Here is a 19,133-nt window from a genome sequence, read left to right as displayed (position 1 = left end):
AGAACCTGATCAGTTATACAAACCTCTGAAAATATATTAATTTATTACTCACTTTCTTCTGCTATGCAACCAATAATTCCAGTTACTCTGTATTTTGCCTTCAATGTGTATAATCCATACTAGATAAACTGCATTCATTCTATGTACTTGAGTAGTATACCTAACATTCAAATTCTGTCATCTAAATAGACTTATATAGAAACAGAAGAGTTTATACAGTGCTGTTGCTTGCTATTAAATAATATTATTTCATAACTGAATACCATGCTGGCTTAAACTAGTGTTTTATTTTTCCATACCTGGAAAAGTTCATACATTTTCAAGTGTCACCTGAGAACTAAAATATTTTCGAATGTATATGCAAATATTATTTAACCCATGAACTAAAGCCGGAAAAAGACTTTACAGTTGTTGAAAATGTCAAAGTGATGTCTGCAAAAGCCAGGTAATTTATAACTTTGCTTTCAGTGCTCGTAGAATTGAAAAAACATGCTAAGCTTTTAGAAGAGATGTAAAACATAGTATTAACAAATAGCATGTCTGGCTGAAGCTGGCAGGTTATGAAGGCAGTCTGACACGTGATTAACAGACTTTCAGAAACATAGAGATGACCCAGAAACCAGGGTTCTGGCAGGTGAACAGAGGAAACCTGGAATTAGTATCTTGAGTGCCTACAGGCAGGTTATCACCTGTTATACATTTAGTACTGGAGCTTTCTCCACAGACATTGAAGCAATAAATTATACTGTGTGCTGTCTGCCAGAAAGTAAATGACAGTAGATACATTCATTCATTTGGGACTACATTTCAGGTTTCCAGGATTTTTTCATAAAGCAACTTCTGCGGTATTGAACTTTCTTAGTACAGGCTCACATTTATTAGTTTAGGAGGATTTTTGTACTTGTTCCTAAGCAAATAAAATTATTTGATATTTAATCTGTTTAAATAATGAATTCTAATACCTTGCCCTGCTATGACAGTGCTCCATGGACACTGTTACTTCACAAATTGAACATTTGGTGGCAGAATATGTATTATAAGAAAGCTTTCTTTTTTCCACAAAACCTGTTGAGTTTCTCCTAAAAATAACATATGTTGCCCACGTGTGGGCCTGAAGTGCAGAAATTTTATTTAACTAGATCAAACATAGCAAAATGGTGTTACACAGAATAGAAAAAAATGTCATATATTTCTGAATTCTGGAAGAATTTCTGAAGAACTTTACTGTTTCTGTAAAACTGAGTTTAACATAACACTGATAATTACATGTTCCAGTTTAAATATATACTTAATCTGTTTACATTTTTCTGAAAGTTTTACAGACTATGTGGTCATACTATATAGTCAAAATAAAACTTATTGCAGGGTATGAGGTTTACATAGCCCCAGTAGATGTCTGAAATTACACAATCCACAGCATAGTTTCTTTTAATTAAATGATTATCCAAGAACTTCATGTGTCAGATTATATCTTATGCTGACATCCATTGCACCTGTTGCTTGGAAATGATTTAATTTAAGCTTTGGATAAAAGGACAGAAAACAGATATATTCTATGCAGATTACAACCAGCTTGAAGGCACCGTTTGTAAGAATTCTAACTGTATAAAACATTTCCTTATTATTTTTGTCTTTATTGTATTTTTTGTACTCCTCATCAGATCGTGCCATTTTCTCTTGGTGTCTCTTTGCATGTCATACTGGTTCATATCTTTCCTCTAAACTAGAAGCATGTAGATTTGAATATATGTGTTTTTTTTTTCTGAAAACAGTTTCACAGATTGTTGCACTTTTGCTTTGGCACAGAGTAAAACTTTCTGTGTTATGTCTAGCACTTGAAGCATGCTATCCAAAAATAAAAACATACATTTTATTTATTTATTTATTTAACATTTGTTTACCGGGAAAGTCCGACTTGGAACAAAGCCGATTTTCAGTGGAGGCCTGGAGAAAAATGCTCCAGACGCATGTCTTTGTATCCTTTAACAAAATGTTCTTAAATACCATGTATTTTCTGACTTTGACATCTGTTTCCTTCTGTAACATAAGGCAACAGGCACCAAGAATTATTTATTGCATCCTGACACCATGAATTTGTATGCATCATAGAAATGTTATTGTGCTGCCCATTAAGAAGTTTGCAGGTTAAATGGCAATATAAAAAAAGCCAACTCATTTGCTACACAAATATCTGTATTACACATCTGCAACAAAATGCATAGAAAGGAGAGATTCCTTGCTTTCAGTGTTTAGGGTTGCCTGTAGTCCATAGCATGTGTGACACTGCCCGCCCAGCTCTCTGGAATTTTGTAAATAATCATATGTCATGTGTGAATAGTAAAATTATTCATATGCTTATCTTACAAATGTAAGAGAACTATATGTTATGTGGATATTAAACTACTGGTCCAGAAGTGTGTGTTGAACTGTATGTTTATGTACTGAGCTTCAGGAATGTAACCACAGTGTACCCCATTGCAAAAGAACAGGAATGTGTATAAATATATACCTGTGTAAATGTATGTTTTGATAGTAGAGGCTGGAACATACAGAGTTAACTTGCAAACCCTCAAGAAAATAAATTGAAAAGTAAAGTGTTTTACAACTGTGTTATCTCAGTTTCAGTGCAGCAAGCAGACACACTGTCTAGAGCTAGAGGTTTTCATGTTGCCTTGAAACAGAAATAATTACTAGGTTTAAAATGTAAAATGTTTTTTATTGCTCTGTGATTTCTTACCAGCTGCACGTCTGAGAGACAAGCATTTGTGGCACAGAGGTGCTAAATTTTAAGTATCTGTTTAACCTGGGAACTGAAGGCAGGTGACAAAGAGTGATGTCATCCAGCTGACCCAGCAGTAATGTTTTCATATTAATTTGGGAACTCTCTCAGAGACTGTGCATTTTGTATTTGTCTTTGGACCTGGAAACATACTCTCATCAGCACTTGTCTTGCTAATAATAAGTAATCAGGGTACAGTAATCTCTCTTAGATATAGCTAGGAATATAGCAAAGATTAGTTTAGATGTTTTCTGCATTTATTTGAGACTGTCCTGCAATGTTCTTTTAAAATATTTCCTGTGATTCTGAACTTTGCAGTTACTGTGTTGTTTGAGTATTGTCTTGATCTTTTATTATTTATTATTAAATATATCTGAACCTTTTAATTGTGGCTGGTTTGTTTAAAGATATTTAATCTCTTAGAGTGCTTGCATATGTATTTGGTGACACTGTATAGGCCACTCCAATAGCCTTGCAAGTCTTGGTCACATTTACCATTTGGATAATAGTAACATTACACAGTAGAAGTGGTCACCCTTTGTAAGGACCTTATAAAGAGCTGATAAAGGGCTGATAAAGAGTTGTTGGTGGCAGTGATAACTACCTTTTAGTCTAGGCAGAAGGGGGGCATAGCTAGTAAACCTGTGCCAGCCTTCCCCAGGAGTGTCTGTGGGTTTATATGTAAGTCAAGTCTCAAAGTGTGTGTGTGTGTGTGTGTGTGTGTGTTTATGTGTGTCTGTCTGTCAGCTACTTGCACAGGGACATGAAGCACTGATTGGACAGAGAGGGAGCTGGAGGTTTTAGCTTAGCCACTCATCTGGGATCTTAACCCTATAGCTGTGCCAGTGGGGAGTCATACTGGGGATCTGGAGAAAGAGGGAGAAACCAGCCCCTGACTGACTATGATCTCTGTGTGCTCTTAAGGGAAATTGTACTTTACTGTGTGTGTACTTGCCATGCTCCCAATGTGTACATCTCTCACTGTTGCTAGTGGTGAGGATTGAGGCTCCTTCATTACTGGGCCAGTGCAGGGATGTCACATATTAATTGTTTGGCAGTGGTGGGATAGCCACAGCACATATTAATTGGCTTGTAGTGGTGTGGATATTGAATTCTTTAGCTTGTGTACAGTGGTCACTGAAGGTGTTTGTACTCTCAATCAGCCATGCAGTGAACATTTAGAGTTCATATCACAATTGTTTTTTTTTTTGTTAGCTTAGTTAGTTAAGGAGAGCAGACAAGCATGTCAGCATAGGAGTATGACAAGCTGACAAGGAGCCAGTTGGCTGGGATGTGGCAGGCTAAAGGACTGGTGCATGCCAACCTGACTAAAGCAGACATGATTGCAGCTTTAGTCACAGCTGCATCACAGAATAGCAATCAGGAGGACAATCAGACTGGCTGTGGAGATGTACACCTCTCAGAAAATGGACAGCTCAACCTTTCCACAGAGGACTTAACAATCCATCTGGAGTTAAAGTGACTTGAGTTGGAGGCCAAGTGTTTGGAAATAGAAGCAGCAGAGAGACTGAGACATCTAAAGGCTGAGGAAAATGAGAAACAGTGATGTTTGCAGGCTGAGGAGAATGAGGGGCAGAGGCAACATGAAAAGGAGATGCTGTCTCTTTGCCAGAGTCATGGAGGTAATGGGGAAGGGAGTAATTGAACCCCAGAAGCCACAAAGATCAGTAGATTTCTTCTACAATTTACAGAGGGGGTACTTTTGATAGTTTCATTCATATGTTTGAATGTTCTTGACCCCCTCCATAGTAAAGCTGTAACTGCTCTTTCCAAACTGTCTGATATCAATTGTTTAAATTATAATACAGTCAAAATGTGTTTGTTAGAATGCTTTAAGTTAACACCTGAAGCTTATAGGAAAAAAAAGTTGTGAGCATGGACACAAGGCAGATGAAAGTGTGTATGAATATGTTGCTGAACTAAGCAATTATTTTCATAGGTGTGTAAGTGGTGTCAAGTCACCACTTTTGAAGGGCTGGCAGACCTTTTGCTGAGGGAACAAGCTCTTAGCACTTTGTCTGAGGACATGAGAATCTGGTTAGCTGATAGATAATCCAATACTGTAGATGAGTTGGGGAAAAAGAGAGACCAATACCTAGCAAGCAGGGCATCACTGCACAGAAAAGGGACACACAGTGCTGCTCATGGGTCTAAGGGAAACCATGATGGGTATCACAGACTGCCCCAACAGATTCTGCCAGTAGCAGGGGAAGCCACTAGTTCAGGTACACATCCAGGACCAAGGGTTAAATGTTTTAAATGCAACCAGTGGGGCCATGTAGCATATAGATGTCCACAGTGGCAAGGTGGGGAACAAAAGGTGGGAGAGCCAGTAAGTGGGAATGACAAAATGCCAGCAGTAAGTTGTCTCAGTACACAAGGGTACCAAACTACCACAAGAGGTTATATCCTATCTTAGTGGATGGGAAAGAGGCCGTGGCTAAGAGCGACACAGCCTCTAACCTAACCATTGTGTGGCCTGCAATGGTTATAGAGGAGCACTACTTGATTGGGCAGTCTACTCCAGTCAGAGCTTAAGGAGGGACCCCATTCCAAATACCTTTGGCTAGGGTTCACCTTGATTGGGTGGGTGGAAAAGGAAGCAAGCAAGTAGGTGTGTTTGAGGATATCGCTGCAGATGTCCTGATAGGGAATGATTTTGATAATGCAGTACTGTGTGTGTTCATGCAGTTACATGGAGTAAAACATGGAGACAAGCATGTGGGTCTGGTAGTGTGGGGCAGACCCAGACAGACTGCACACTTGCAGCCAGAACTGGTGAGGTGGTTACTTCAGGGAGAGAGCTACCCTGTTGCAATGAGACTGAAGGTGAGCCACATCTGCTTGTGGGTACTGATGTTCCCTTGGACATAGTGACTGCAAGGGTAGAGGTGAGTAGTAGTACCCAGGCTGACAGTGAGGCACCGCTGTCAGAGGATGCCAGACTTCCTGTGGAAGGGAAGCTGGGAAGGGTTACAAAGAGAGAGTTGAGACAGGTTTGGCTCTCAGACCCTACATTACAAGGACTGAGGGAGGTAGCTAGTGAGGCACCTGATTCCCAAGCAAAGGGGGAATCTGTATACTGGGACAAAGGGTTACTGTACAGAGAGTGGACCCCTGAGGGAGGGCTAGAGGGTGAGAGAATACAGAAGTTGGTAGTGCCCAGAGCCTAGCATCTGGCCATTTTAGCCATAGCCCATGATATTCCCTTTGCAGGTCATATGGGCATAAAACTTACAAAGAGACGTATTATGCAGAACTTTTATTGGCCTGGGATTTCCAGAGTAGTGCCAAAAGGTAGGCAAGGCAGAAGACAAAGTGAAATCTCTGATGCCTTTGCCTGTGATTGAGGAGCCATTTCAGAGGGTAGCTATGGATATTGTGGGGTCTCTGGATACCCCAAGTTCCACAGTGAAAAAGTATATTGTACTGGTAGTAGATTAGGCTGTCAGATACCCTGAGACAGTGGCTCTGTCCTCCTTTGAGGCAGAAAATGTAGCAAAATGCTTTGTTAGAGATTTTCAGCAGGGTAGGTTCCCCAAAAGAAATACTGACTGACAGAGGTGCCAATTTCATGTCAGACCTGCTGGCGCATCTATGGAAGTACTGTGAGGTGAAGCACCTGAAGAGCACCCTCTACCATCCCCAGATTAATGGTCTTGTTGAGATGTTAAACTCTACACTCAAGTCCATGCTACAGGCATTTGCAGACCAGTAAGAGGGAGTGGGACAAATATTTGCCCCATCTGTTGTTTGCTTACAGAGAGGTTCCCCAGGAATCCATAAGTTTTTCACCCTTTGAGTTGCTGTATGGGCATAGGGTGAGGGGACCTCTAGATTTGATTTGAGATAAGTGGGACGGTGAGTGTGAATCCCACAAGGAGTCTGTTGTGGCATATGTTCTAAATCTCAGGATAAGGCTTATGAAACTCATGAGCTTGGCCCAGGAGAACCTAGCAGAAGCCCAACAACAGAAAAAGGTCTGGTATGACAGGAACGCTTGAGCCAGAGAATATGCTGTAGGGCAGCAGGTAATGGTTCTCATTCCTGTCAGACACAACAAGCTGCAGGCAGCTTGAAAGGGACCCAGCAAGGTGGTAAGGAAGGTCAGTGATGTTAACTACATAGTAGAACTGCTAGGCAGAAGACAGTGGCACAAATTGTACCATGTTAACATGATGAAACCTTAGCATGACAGGGAGGCCTTTGTGCTAAGTATTTGTAGTACACGGCAGGAGAGGTCTGAGGGGGATCTATGGCTACAGGCAGCCAGCCAGGAAAATCTCAAATTACTATGGTGGAGCCTAGGGTTTCAAGCATATGATGGGATAGTGCAGCATGGTACTGAGGTCAGCAATGCCAAGGCAGCTGGAATCTCAAGACAGGGAATGGGATAGTGTATTCCGAGAGAGGTTCACCCTCTCAAGCAATGTTTCTCAAGGGTCACTTGAAAAACTAGCTTGAGTTTTCGAGGAAGGAAGAAATGTGACACTGCTAGCCCAGCTATCTGGAATTTTCTAAATAATCATATGTCATTTGTGACTATTAATGTGATCCATATGCTTGTCTTACAAATGTAAGAGAACTATATGTTATGTGTATATTAAACTACTGGTGTAGAAGTGTGTGTTGAAATGTATGTTATGTACTCAGCTTAAAGAATGTAAACACAATGTACCTACTTGCTGGAAAAGAACATAGTGTTTTATGATTGTGCTTATCTCTCAGTTTCACTGAAGGAGACAGGATGTCTAGAGTCAGAAGTTTCTTTCTATTGTCTTGAAACAGAAATAATTTCTAGGTTTAAAATGTAAAGTGTTTTTATTGCTCTGTGAGTTCCTAGCAGCTGCACATCTGAGAGATAAGTACTTTTGAGACAGAGGTGCTAAATTTTAAGTATCTATTTAGCCTGGGAACTGAAGGCAGGTGACAAAGAGTGATGTAATCCAGCTGACCCAGCAGTAATGTTTTGATATTAATTTGGGAACTCGCTCAGAGACTGTGCATTTTGTATTTGTCTTTGGACCTGGAAACATCCTCTCATCAACACTTGCCTTACAAATAGTAAGTATTCAGGGTACAGTAATCTCTCTTAGATATAGACAGGAATATAGTAAAACCTAGTTTAGATGGTTTCTGCATTTATTTCAGACTGTCCTGCAATGTTGTTTTAAAATAATTCCTGTGATTTTGAACTCTGTAGTTAATGCAAAGAGACAGAATGTCTGCAGCTAGAAATTCTTTCTATTGTCTGGAAACAGAAATAATTACAGGTTTCAAAGGTAAAAGTGTTTAATGGTTTTACAATTTCCAGTTCCAGGCAACACTTCTAAGAGATAAGTGTTTTGGCACACAGGTGTCAAATAGTGATGTCATCCAGCTAACCCAGCATCAATGTGCATTATTGATTTAGGAACTATCTCACAGAGAAAGACTGGGCATTTTGTATTTGTCTTTGGACTTAGAAGCATCCATTTAGCACTTGCATTTGCCTGGGTCTTTAGGTATAGTATTTCTCTTGGATATAGATGAGAATACTGTAAAGAGTAGTTTAGATGTTTTCTGTATTTATGTGAGACAATGTTGTTTTAAAGTATTTCCTGTGATTCTGAACTCTGTTGGCACTGTACTGAGTTATTTAGTATTGTCTTGTGCTTTTATTATGTATTATTAAATATATTTAAACCTTTTAATTGTGACTGGTTTGTTTAGAGATATTTAAGCTCTTAGGGTACTTGCATATGTATTTAGTGACAGTGTATGGGCCACTCAAATAGCCTTGCAAGTCTTGCTAACACTTACCATTTGGATAATAGCATCTGTGTGCACCTAAGTGAAATTGTACTTTACTGTGTGTGTGTGTACTTGCTATCCTCCCAATGTGTATGTCCCTCACTTTTGCCAGTGGTGAGGATTGAGGCTCCTTGATTACTGGGCCAGAGCAGGGACTTCACAGTATAGATCTACTACAAGAGCCCATATTACAATAGCTCATAAACACACTTGCTCGTTTTAACTTGCTCTAATTGGCAAGTGACCTAACTCTCACTAATCTAATCCAAGTTATTTACCTTGCCGTTGTGGCCACCAAACCCTGCTGCACTGCATAGTACTAGCAGAACCCTAGTTTTAACCTTTGAACTTCCACATATTCCCTAATCTTAACCATAGGACTCCCCTCCCTAACTCTAAAATCTCTGATCATTCCCTATGCCTAAAACTTCACTCCCCTCTCCCTATCCCTAAAATACCCAATAACTCCCTGACAATAAAACTCCACTCCCATTCTCCAACCTTAAACTCCCCTCTTTCTCCTTAAAGTTAAAGTCTCTGATTACTCCCTATACCTAAAACTGCCTTGCCACATCCTAAACCTAAAGATTCAGATTACACTCTAACTCTAAAATCCCCTGTTCACTGAACCGAAAGCTCTTTTTTCCCTAAACCTGTCATTCACAGTCATTGCCTGAAATCCTCATCTATACTACTATACTAGCCCCCCTGCCCCTCCAACACTCCCATCCTGTAGCTTCCTGACTTACCTTGCTCGAACTTTGCTGCTGCATTTGAACGAGATGTACCAGCTCCACTGTCTGCACTTTGTCCCCAAAGCTACCACACCTCGCCTGAACATGTACCCAGGTTTAAGTGTGTACACCTGGCCATGCCAGCTACAGGATGCCTTAGTCTCTGACTGTAAGTTAGCGGTCTTCAATTTCCTGGGCCTTGAGTACTTGTAGGAGACCCCTATAGCATTTCACAACTTTATCCAAATATTTTGTCTACATGGTTCCTGCTACTAACGGTCATTCCTCCTCATCGTCTACTTTAAGATCTCCTTCTGTCCACTTGGTCTCTTATTATTATTTTCTTCTTTTACACAAAAACTTTTCATCATGTTTTTCTCTTTCTTGTATTGTACTATTGCTGTTCTTAGTGTCAAAGGAAAAATATACTTTAAAAATGATCAAAAGGTAGGTTCAGATTAAGGCACTTTAATCTTGCAGCAAGGAGACAAAAACGTGCTAATACAAAGTTTGTCTAACCAGAAACAGGAAATACTTTCATTTTTATACATTCTTAAACTAATCATGTCCTACCATGCTGATGTAACAGATTACCACCTTTTTCATCATCATCTGCTGACCATCTTTTCCATGAATTTCTGCTGATTTATCAATTTTTATGTGAAACTTCCTGAGGAAAACAACATGGCCTTGGTTACTCTCAGTTAGATACATGTTATGTTACATTCAAGATACTACGGCTAAATCAAGCACAATGCTAGCAGTTCATTTCTCTAATAATCCTTTGTCTACTTTATCTCTAAATTACTACAGCTGCAGAGGTTCCCATCCTCTGGACAGAGCTGTTTGTCTGAAATCATTACATTTATAACATAAGGCATTGTTCATTCATTCACTTTTGACCTAGCAGATAAACACCTGCTTCTCAAGTACATTTCCACAAGGCATAAACAAGAATATTGCTGTGCTAGCAGTTACTAGGTCAGAGGGCAATTTGCAAGTTTCAGAAAGCATACTGCAGTTTTCAAAAAGCATCTTTTTCAGTCTCATATGAAACTCAATTTGTATAAAATACAGTGCATGAAAAATAGAATGAAAAGTGTATTAAAATACTTGCTTATTAATTGGCATTAAGCATACACACATTAATACATATTTTTCTAACATTTTCCTCCTGTTAATACTTTTTTATTCTATTTTCAAAAAAGAATAAACAGCTTGCTTCTTTTCCTAACCTCTTCCATTCAGGATTTGCAGTTAAGAAAGTCATTCAGTTTAAACTTTTATGAAAGTGTTTCGCATTCTAGCAGCTCTTCAAATTCAGTACTTTGATACATAGTCTCAGATACGGATATATCTATGAATTCTTTAACTAATCTCTTCATGCAGGGGATTCCACAACAAATACAAACTCCTATTAGGAGTAATCCTACCCCAATAGCAATCAATATGTTCATAAAAATGGAGCCCCACCCCCCCAAAGGCATTCTGGAAAAAGTCTGTCAGAGGGTTTGGGCCTGGCTTGGTCATGGCCGACACTTGCTGAATCACCTCGAGATGATCGTTAATCTCATACTGATGGTCAGGAATAAACGCACAGCATTCTTCTTTGATTAAAGCGCAAGTTCTGCCTCTCGCCGCTAGGGTGAAGTCAAGAGCCATTCGGTTTTGGAGCACTACAGTTCTCATGGCATTCAGTTCATCAGTTATCAGTTCAAGAGCAGAAAAAGTCACATTACTCATTACTTCGAGAAGTTTGGACAGTTTTCGCAGCTCCCAGATTGATTTAACTCCGCCATATATAGGTGATATACCTGCCCAGGATATAACAGCATCACTCAAGTCCATGTGCACAAGTTTGGTTCCCACATCACGATGGTCTTTCCAGCCTGCTTCAATTCGTCCCACTGGATTCTCAGGTTTCTTAACAGTCTTTTTGGTTACGTCTCGAGTGTTTCAAATATTTCCCTGAGGCAAAACTGCAGTGTGTCGGATGGCCGGAACCAGGTACCCCAAAAAACAACTGCCAGACCAATTATCAGGTAACCATTTATATGCTTTTTTACCACACACAAAATGACAGTCTTCTACCTTAGTTATTACTTTGTTACGAAATGACTGCATGAAACATTTTCCTATCTATTACAGATAACTGTTTAAAAAGTACAGGATTGCGTTGTACCTGGTCAAGAGTCTTATGCATAAATTTCAAAAATGAGTCATAATCTGTAATACAAGATCCACTCAAATCATTTGGTTTTCTATAACATTTATACTGTACTGTAACATTACACTTGCTCCATCCCACTTGGATGGTATAGTTTTTGTAAAAACATACAATTCCTTTTTGTGTCACAGGCAAATACAGTGCTACCTTATCATGTGCTTTAATAGAAACTGTGTCAAAAACCAGATTTTCCCAGGTCTCATTGACCCCTAGGGGGATAGCAGTCATTAATAAACCCCCGTATGCTGTTGGTATGGCCGTACAGACCCAGCAGTTCAAAACATTAAAAGTCTCAGCATACACATGTGCAATTGCCTGATAAGTGTTAAAGTTTGGATGCCAGTCTATGTTTGGTTCATTACGTCTAATCAGTTCAACCTTTGTGGCAGGAAAAAGTAGTGGCCACAACAAAAAGAACAGTGTGATCAATATTGCAATAAAAACGATCATACAAGTTTTCTGAGGTTGCTCAATGTCTCTACTCACTCTGTACCTGGCCATTTTGTTCTTGTTGTGCAACAGTAACAAAGTTTTTGTCCAGTTCAAAGTTTTTAGCCAGTTTACAGTGCATCAAATGAATCCAGGAAGCTCGCTCTGCGATCTTGACTGCAGTGGGTGTCGACAGTAATACCTGGTACGGACCTTCCCACTTCGGAGAACTCCAATTCTTTCGCTTCACAATCTTCACCCAGACCCAGGTGCCTGGCGCTACTGGTGCTTCCGATTTCGGTTGCTCTTTATCTGAAACAGAATTTAACTGCAAAAGTTTGTTATTCAAAAATCGCCTCATATACCCTGCAAGTGAACTGTCAGCCTCCTGCTCTGTAGACATGAGAGGTTTCCACTGAGGTGTATAATATGCCCTCCCAAACAAAGTTTCAAAAGGAGTTAATCCCTTCACATTTGGAACAGTTCTCATACTCAACAGTGCTAAAGGCAAACAGTGCACCCAGTTTTTCTGTGTCTCTGCTATCAACTTCCTAAGTTTATTCTTCAGCACCCCATTATGCCTCTCTACTAGCTCTGCAGATTGGGGGTGATAAGTACAATGGTTCTTTAACGATATCCCAAAATAGCGACTATGTTGCTGAATCGTTTGGTTCACAAAATGTGTCCCGTTATCACTATAAATCTTTTCCGGTATACCAAATCTGGGTATAATTTCTTTAACAAGGACCTTTGCAACAGTAGCTGCATCTGGATTTATAGTTGGAAATGCTTCTACCCATTTGGAAAACATTTCTATAATAACAAGGCAATACTTCTTATTTTCACATTTATTCAATTCTATGAAATCCATACAAATAGTATGGAACGGATACGGTGGTGTAGGAAAATTCCCTTGCTTAGACTTCAACGCCCCTTGTGCATGATGCTTGTTACAAACATGGCATGCTGCACAAAAATTTTTTGTATAATTGGTAAATCCATAGGTTGTAAATACTCGATTCACTAACTGTACCATCCCCCCTGTTGAGACATGGCTCTGCCCATGGCTTATCAATGCTGCATATCTAAACAAATTAGATGGCAAAATCGGTTTCTTCTCCTTGGAGATGTACAGTCCCTTTTCGAGGATTGCTCCTCGTTTTATCCACTTCTGTTTTTCAATATTTGTAGTAAGTGTCTGCATTGTTTTTAACATTTCTAAATCTAAAATCTCAAAGGGTTGTAATTCCTCACCCAAATGAAAAGTTTCTGTGGCTGAAGCTGCCTGCTTCGCAGCTGTATCAGCCCATGCATTACCTTTTGAAATCCTGTCCTGTTGTTTCGTATGAGCTACACATTTGCAAATGGCTACTTTTTTAGGTAACTGAATTGAATCTAACAAGTCTAAAATAAATTGCGCATGATTGATCGGTTTACCAATAGATGTTATCATTCCTCTATTTTTCCACTGCTGCGCAAAAACATGTACAGCAGAAAAAGCATACTGACTGTCAGTATAAATGCTCACATTCTTACCTTTTGCTAAGGTACATGCCCTTGTCAAGGCAATCAATTCTGCCGCTTGTGCAGATAAGTTGTGTGGTAAAGATTTTGCTTCTAAAGTTTCAGTATCAGAAACGACTGCATACCCCACTAGGTTCTGTCCTGTAGGACCCCTCCTGCACGATCCGTCCACATAGTATGTCACCTCGGCATAATCCAAGGGAACATCTGTAAGGTCTTGTCTAGGTAATGTCTTTTGCTCAATCTCCTGCAGGCAACAGTGTGGTTTGCCATCTGCAGGGGTTGGAAGCAAAGTTGACGGATTCAAAGTTGTGCATCGTTCAATTGTCATATGAGGTTGGCTCAACAGTATGGTCATAAAGGAAAGATGCCTAGCTGGAGAAAGATATGCTACTTTTTCTTGCAGTTAAATAATTGTGACTGCATGAGGCACTCTCAACGTGAGAGGGTGGAATAGCACTACTGAGGCTGAAGCCTGCACTGCCATTGCAGCTGCGACTACTGCTTGTACACAGCGGGGCAGGGATCATGCCACTGGGTCTAACTGTGATGAATAGTAAGCTATGGGGCGTTGTTTGTCCCCATGTTGCTGTGTGAATACTGATGTCATATAACCTTGCTTACAATCTACAGTTTGAATAAACTGCTTGTGATAGTTTGGTAATCCTAGAAGTAAGGATGATGCTATCAGTTGTTTCAGCTTACAGAAAGCTGCTTCTGCTTCAGGTGTCCATTGTAATAAATCCTGTGCTGCCATCAGCTTTTTAAATATTAAGTCGGCCAGTGGAGCAGATTCCAAAGCATAGTTCAGTATCCAACTCCGACAAAAATTAGTAGTTCCCAGGAAGGACATCATTTCCTTCTTGGTAGTTGGTCTAGGTGCTTGTAAAATTGCTGTTTTTCTATCTTCATCTAATATTCTACCTTCTTTGGATATTACATATCCGAAGTACTTAACTTGTTTTCTCCAAAGCTGTAGCTTGTCTTTTTTTACTTTGTGTCCTTGAGAAGCTAAAAATTGTAATAAAGCTATCGTGTCCTCTTTGCATTCTTGCAAATCCCGCCAGGTTGCTTGCCATTTCCTGTGCAAATATTGTTGGACTTTCACAATATCTCTGTGGTAATCTTGTATATGTGTACCGCTTTCCCTGAAATGTAAATGCAAACCAATATTGGCTGTCAGGGTGTATCGGTATTGAGAAAAATGCATTACTAATGTCTACCACTGAAAAATATTTTTGCTCTGGCTTTAAATCATTCAGTAAGGTGTGTGGATCTGGCACCGTTGGTGCCCTGGGTATAACTGCATCATTTACAGCCTGTAGATCTTGGACCATACGCCATTCCCCGTTTGCTTTCCTGACAGGAAATAAGGGTGTATTACATGGTGAATCGGGAGATTCTATTAAGACTCCTTCCTTAAGCAAGGCTGCTATTATAGGTTTGATCCCTATCTCTGCATCCTTTCTTAAGGGATACTGTCTTTTCTGAGGTCTAAATGCTGATTTTGGCATAATAGTAACTGGTCCTGCTGTACGGATAAGTCCTACATCTGATTTCCCTGCTGACCAGAGAATGTCTGGTATGTCTCGCAAGGCTTTTTCCTCTTCTTCCAATAAGAGTAATACTCAGCTAGTCTCACTAGCCTGTGAGTGCACAGCTGGGTGTGTCTGTGTAATCCAGTTCAATTTCTGTTTCTGTACTCCCTGTTCGGAGAGCTCTAATTCTGTCTGCTTTTCCCACCTTGTGACTTTTTCACCTAAGTCTGCCCATTTCAAATTTTTATTCTTAGTTAAACTAACATGTGGCAATCAATTAGATTTGTAAAGTGCTAAAAATTCCTGGGGCAATGAACAGCTTGCTACACTGTTCCCCTCTGCATCCCAGTACAAATTTCGCAATACTAGCCTGTTTGCATGGTTCTGAAACAATTCCTGTTCATAATCTTTATCAGGTCCTGGTCTATTACAGTAATATAGAGTACAATGCAACAAATGCTGTTTGTCAATGTCGAGGGAGGGGGACTTACTGATGGCTACGTTCATCAGTTCTTCAGTTACTGCCCCTGGACCAGTCGTAACTAAGTCCTGGCTGTACCAATAATATGTCTCACCCTCCGGTCGCACTACAAAAGTATCCATTTGTCGCTGTGCTTCCATACCCTGCATGGTTGGAACTACGGCTATGCCAAATACCTGCATTAAATCTCTATCCAAAAGATTTACTGGGCATTTTGCAGAAACTACAATTTTACTTTTCTGGGTCATCCCTGAAACGGAGTCTGTTATTACTATGTCATGGGAGAGTGGCTCCCGATACAGCTGTCCATTAGCTGCTTTCACTAGTATATAATCTGGTGATTCTGAATCTTCCGGTAACTTGGAAGGGTGTATCAGGGTCCGTGAAGCCCCTGAGTCACACAGAAATCTAACTTCCCTCCCCTCTACCAGAAGCTTCACTTCCGGTTTCGTGTTTGCTAAGTAAAGCTCTAAGCTCAAAAGAGCTAGGTCTAAAATTTCATCTTCTTCTATGTCTGTGAATTCATATACATCCCCTACTCCTTATGTCACATCCTCTACTCCTGCTATCATATTTGCACTTACCTTTCCCTGCTTATTCTCTTCCAATGATTCCTGACTATCATATAGTCATTCCTCATCCTCCTTATTTTCTGTAGTCACCTTCTTGTTTAGCCTGCAATCCCTTGCTAAATGTCCTTTTTTCCCGCACTTAAAACATTCACCCTTTTTCTTTCTCTCTTCGAAATCTTCTGATCGTTTGTCAGATTGCTTATTTCCCTGGGTATTTTTCTTACCATTTTTCCCAGTTTGTACTACAGATACTTCTGACCCATCTTCTGCCAAAAATACTTGAGTTTTCTTTTTCTTCTTACTTTTAAAATGTCTTTCTGCATGTCTAGCATATTCAAGTAATGGCTGTAGTCTACTTGTTCGATGATCTACCATGTGCTTTGTAATAAAGCTGCTAATGGGAGTTATACTACCCTTCAAGAATGCATTCTTTAATCGTTGTTCATATGAGGAATCTTGTGTCTGGTTTTCTGGTATCTGCATTCCGCAGTGATTATTAAAACACTCTAACAGTCTAGCATAATATCTATCAACTGTTTCACCTTCCTGTTGAATGCATTGATTAATGCAAGTCCAATCAGCCCTAGGCTTCCACTTTTCAGAGATTCGGTCTGTCAGACCTTTTACTCTGCCATCCAGTTCTGAATTAGTATGTGGGAGTGGTCTAAGTTGTGCGTCACGAGGATTCCAGTCGCCACTGATCATGTGCCAATCTGGACCCACAATTTGTCTAACTACTTTTTCTACTTCCTCTCCATTTAAATGGTAACTTAATCTCATACTCTGTAAGTCTTCTAAAAATTTTTTAAAATTCACTTTTGGGTGGGGAATTCCCTCCGTGGCTTTCCAGATATCTTCCGGTGTCCACGGTCTATAAACTAAAAGAGTCAGATCCTGTCCTGCCTGAGGATTCGGTACTTCTATGAGTGGACATATCTCTTCTTCACTCATAGCCTGTGATTTTCTATTTAATTAATTTAATTTAATCTCCCTCCTCAAGTCGCGTGTTCGAGACCTGGTCTCGATAGGATCCCTGACAAACGGTTGTGATTTTGCAGGAACAACTGGGTATAGCAGAGGTGGATCAGCTTGTCCACTTGCTTCATATTCTGGTAACGGAAGCGGAGGGGGGCGGCGGAGGGGCCGTTGTTATTACCAGGTTATTGTCTTCTTTGTCTAAGAACATTGTCTTTGAATTTTTAATTCTCTGCTCCCTGTGATTTGCTACCTCAAGCCACCTATGCGCCTGAGGGACTCCTAATTGTCTTTGCTTTTTTAGTTGACCTTTCGTGTCTACTTTTAACTGTTTAACAAGTTTCATAAGTGCAAGTTTATCTAAATTACCCTCGAATTTATACTTATCAACCCATTTGGTGTAGTACTTAACATTATCGGCACGCTGCAATTGCATATACTTCGCATCTTCAGTTAGGGGGGGGTCTCGGGAACTTTTTGTGCACTGATTTCCCATTGCTGTCCTAGCTAAGTTGTAAGTTGTTACGTAACCCTTTTTATCACATGGTACCACAAATCTATAACTTTTCACAGATTATCTCGAATAACTGCCTACCTATTCTGTTTCCCTGATCTATGACAAAAACAGTAACCCCTTTTTCTGTCCCTGATCTGCACATGCAAATCTACCTGACAAAAAACAGTTCTGTACTTAGTCCCTGATCTTAAAACAAAAACAAGGTAAGTCCTCCTTACCTGACCCGCCGTGAGTTGATCCACCGGATCGTTGACTCGTCCTCCAATCCCAGATCAGAAACAGTGGCTGGCCTCTTTCGAACGACAATTCACTCGGAGGTCTTTCAAAACAGAAGAGCCAATTTGGCCTCTTCTCCATACGGATGCATACCACCAGGCCCAATTCTGACCTAGGCCTAGAATGAGAGGTACTTTCCGGTCCGAAGGACCAATCTGTCAAAGGAAAAATCTACTTTAAAAATGATCAAAACATGGTAGGTTCAGGTTAAGGCACTTTAATCTTGCAGCAAGGAGACAAAAACGTGCTAACACAAAGTTTGTCTAACCAGAAACAGGAAATACATTCATTTTTATACATTCTTAAACTAATCATGTCCTACCATGCTGACGTAACAGATTACCACCTTTTTCATCATCATCTGCTGACCATCTTTCCCATGAATTTCTGCTGATTTATCAATTTTTATGTGAAACTTCCTGAGGAAAACAACATGGCCTTGGTTGCTCTCAGTTAGATACATGTTATGTTACATTCAAGATACTACGGCTAAATCAAGCACAATGCTAGCAGTTCATTTCTCTAATAATCCTTTGTCTACTTTATCTCTAAATTACTACAGCTGCAGAGGTTCCCATCCTCTGGACAGAGCTGTTTGTCTGAAATCATTACATTTATAACATAAGGCATTGTTCATTCATTCACTTTTGACCTAGCAGATAAACACCTGCTTCTCAAGTACATTTCCACAAGGCATAAACAAGAATATTGCTGTGCTAGCAGTTACTAGGTCAGAGGGCAACTTGCAGGTTTCAGAAAGCATACTGCAGTTTTCAAAAAGCATCTTTTTCAGTCTCATATGAAACTCAATTTGTATAAAATACAGTGCATGAAAAATAGAATGAAAAGCGTATTAAAATACTTTCTTATTAATTGGCATTAAGCATACACACATTAATACATATTTTTCTAACACTTAGCAATCGTGTTTTACATAATTATGCTCTTTTCTTGATCAAATTAGGCCACTAAGCATGGCCTATTTTTATGAAAGAAAAAACTTCAGGTTGTCATTTTACTGAATAAATGAAATTTGCCCAGGAGTTTCCCTTATATTTATACTGAGGAATGGACATTTAATCATGAGTTTAGAAAAATTCCCATGGGATCCTTTGCTTCCATCTTCACTGTCACCAAGCAGATATGACCTCAGTTTAACATTTCATATAAAGCATTACAATTTAAGAGTCCAGGACATTTGCGATGATCAATTAATGAAATGTTAGTCACTGCAAAAATATCTTATCATAAAAAGAAATCATACTGC

Source organism: Protopterus annectens, chromosome 11.part0 (assembly GCF_019279795.1).
Source record: "Protopterus annectens isolate FY-2018-M chromosome 11.part0, PAN1.0, whole genome shotgun sequence".
Taxonomy (NCBI): domain Eukaryota; kingdom Metazoa; phylum Chordata; order Ceratodontiformes; family Protopteridae; genus Protopterus; species Protopterus annectens.
This window is presented reverse-complemented; position numbering follows the sequence as displayed.